Source organism: Bison bison, unplaced genomic scaffold (assembly GCF_000754665.1).
Source record: "Bison bison bison isolate TAMUID 2011002044 unplaced genomic scaffold, Bison_UMD1.0 scf7180017846420, whole genome shotgun sequence".
Lineage (NCBI taxonomy): Eukaryota > Metazoa > Chordata > Mammalia > Artiodactyla > Bovidae > Bison > Bison bison.
This window is the reverse complement of record NW_011476993.1, coordinates 14,348-17,495: the sequence shown is the minus strand read 5'-3', so window position 1 is coordinate 17,495 and position 3,148 is coordinate 14,348. Positions and strand designations below refer to the sequence as shown.

At 63.8% G+C, this 3,148-nt stretch overlaps 1 protein-coding gene across 1 annotated transcript in view; it reads left to right on the top strand.

The window, feature by feature from the left end:
- The window catches only part of FAM195A (family with sequence similarity 195, member A), a 12,052-nt gene that overhangs the window by 7,652 nt on the left and 1,252 nt on the right, over positions 1-3,148 (top strand). The gene's annotated exons all lie outside the window — the stretch shown is intronic.

Genomic DNA, 3,148 nt, shown 5'->3' with positions numbered 1-3,148 from the left:
CGCCGGGGGCTGCCAGCCCCGTGCTGGCCGAGCAGCGGGGGAGAGGTGCACGTGGTTCCCTCGGGCCCTGCCAGGCCGCTGCTCTCCTCCGCCTTCTCCCCTAGCCCCCACCGGTGCTTTTCTGCTTTTCCTGACCAGCAGTTTTGCTGGGAGCCTCAGTTCAACCACTGTGGTCTCCAAGTCACTGTGCCCAGGAGGTCAGCGCCTCCATCTCTGGGACTGAAACTGTAACTTTTTGGCTCGAGTCTGTTCTCTGGTCTTACTTCTTACTTATTCTCTGCAGGCTCAGGGCCCAGGGTTTGGTCCAGGCCACACAGGCCTGAGGCTCCTGCAGGCTGTGGGTGGGTGGGGGGACACTGACAGGGCTTGGGATTTCTTCTCTAGTTGAGGACAGACGGCCTCCGGATTGGTAGGAGCTGGGGGCTGTGTTGCTGCGCGCCCTCAACCTGCCCTCCCCCTCAGTGCCGGCCTGAGATGCCACAGGTGGGGGTAGCCTGTGAGACCCTTCTAGGCTGAGGCCCTTTCGGGCAGCCTCCTGCTGGGAGCATGTTGACACTCTGAGACTGGTCCTGTGAGGACCACAAGCGCCTCCAGGGAGAGGGGTGCGTACGGCCGTGGGGGCGCGTCCCAGGGCCCACTGCGCTGTGACCCTGCCTTGTGACGTCAGCCCTGGTCCTCAGCCGCCCTGCGCCCCCCGCCCTGACACCCAGGCAGGAAGCTCCCACTCTCTTACCTGGAGAAGCTTGTGCTTTCTCCATGCACCTTTGCCGGGGAGTGGGGGAGGAAGCATGCGGTGTGTGCAGGGTCCAGATGCTGGGAGAGATGGAAGAGACAAGGGGCCGCAGCCTGCCAGGTCCCGGTGGGGGGGTGCTGGTGCTCGCCCTGCCTCTGCAGCCCCGTCTGGCAGGGGGTCAGCAGGAAGGCAGACTGTGCTGGTCGTGCCATCCCCCCTAACCTCTGAAGTCACCCCTTCCCTGAGCCGCTCCCCTCCCAGCCTCAGGGGCGAGCCCCCACTGGGAGGCCAGAGCACCTTCAGGTCTCCCACATGGGGACCCCTAGCCTTGCTCCTGAAACTTCTTGGGGGGGGACCCACCAAAATCACTCCACCCAGACTTCCGGTCCACCCTCCCTCAGCCAGGCTTGCCAGGGAAGAAGGAGTCTGAGCCACTGGGGCGCTCTGTGCCTGGCACACCACGGGTGCCCCAAGCGTCTGCCCCTGACTGGGCTTGGGTCTGGGCGCTGCCCATGGTGGTGAACAGGCTGTGTGAGTCTGGGCCTCTGATGAGCTCTCTCCCTCTGCGCCAGAGAGTAAGACCTGCTGTCGGGGGGAAAAGAGGAAAGGGCACCCTGTGACCTGCTGATGGTGCAGGGGAGGAGGCTTGGGAGCTGCACTGCCTTGTGGGCTTCGGGCTCAGACACGCGTACAGTTCTGATGCTGCCATCCGCTCACCATGTGTGACCCTGGACAGGTCACTTCTTTCTTGAGCCTTGGCTGAAAATGGGTGGGTGGTCTATGTTGGAGGATAGTGAAGGGGATGAAGAGGAGGCCCTAGTTGGCAGGCCCTGAGCAGGGAGTCCAGAGCTGCTGCTGCTGTGGGCAGGGCCTGCCAGTGGACCGTGTCCCTGGGCTCTGGCACGAGGGTGGAGATGGGGGTGGCACCGGACTCGACCATAGGCCCACAGGGGAGCAGTGCCCTTTCCTCCAGAGGGCCCACGGAGCCGCCTTACGTAACTGCCAGCAGGGGGCGGGCAGGTGCCAGCCTGAGCCCCTTCTCAGCCCCAGCCAGGGGGCCCTCTGGTGGTTGAGTCACTAAGTCCTGTCTGATTCTTGGAGCCCCATGGACTGGCCTCTCCAGGCAAGAATACTGGAGTGGGTTGCCATTTACTTCTCCAGGGGATCTTCCTGACCCAGGGATTGAACCTGGGTCTCCTGCGTTACAGACGGATTCTTTACCACTGAGCCACCAGGGAAAGCACCCTCTAAGTACTTGGCAGTTCGTAGCCCTTGACTGCAATTCTTTTTTTCCTTCTTGGATGCTCAGTCTCCGAGTTTTCCTAGAGTTTGTGGCCTTGCAGGGGTAAGGTTAGCAGGCAAGCGAGGGGCTGTCCCACTTGAGGACAGACATCCACGCCCTCTGGTTGGTATCGCTCAAGCCTGGGAGCAGCCCTGCCCCTCCACGTTTTCTGTGGCCACCTGACCTGCCAGCCTGGAGCTGGCGGGACTGGTGCCCCTCAGGATGCTCCTCTTTATTTTAGTGCCCCTCTCAACTGAGGAGGAACCCCGCGCGGCGGTGGGGCACCTGAGCCCAGGATGGCGAGCAGGCCGGCGGGACCGCGAGTGCCTGGCGGAGTGGCACGTGCAGCCCAGGACTCCCGGCTCCCACCTCCTGCTGTAGGTGTGGGCCCCGCTCCCTCCGCGGCCCTGTCCCGGGCTTCATGTGTGCAGGGCTGGGCCAGCTGACTCCAGCCAGGGCAGCCCATCCATGCCCTGGGCCCGGCTGGCTGGGGTGGGCCCAGTGGCCATCTGGACATTGAATGCCCACCAGGCCAGGCTCCAGCACCCAGGGCCATCTCCTCACTCAGCATTCCTGCCCTGTGGGCAAGAGCATGGCCCCTGCCGGGAAGCTGCAGGGGTGGACCAGGGCCACGGTCAGCCTCCCCACCCAGGATGGCCCACTCAGCACTTGGCACTGTCTCGCCAGACCAGGAGCTGTCTCTGGAGCCCGGGCAGCTGCGAAGGGCAAAGTCCACCTGCTCTCATTAGGGTCCTTCCTTCCATCCTGGGGGCATCTTGAGATGAAGAGGCTTCTGTGGGGGAGAGAGTGACCAAGAACTGTGCCTGGGGGGGGGGTTGGGCCGAAAAACCTGTTTACTCTGGTCAGAACCTGGGCTGCTGGAGGCCTGGCCCGTCAGTGGGGAGGGGGAGGCAGGTGGCAGTGGAGGTTCCTGAGAGACACACGGGGGCCGTCTGTGTGCCTTGAGCATGGGGCTCTGTGGAGATCTGGGGACACAGAGCCCCTCTGCAGACTTAGACCTGCCTCAGGGCCAGGGGCTGTAGGTGTGAGCTGAGCTGTTGGGGATGCAGGCCTGCAGGAGAAAGGCCTTGGCCACCGGCTGGAGCCCACAGATGGCCCGTGGTTCACGGGAG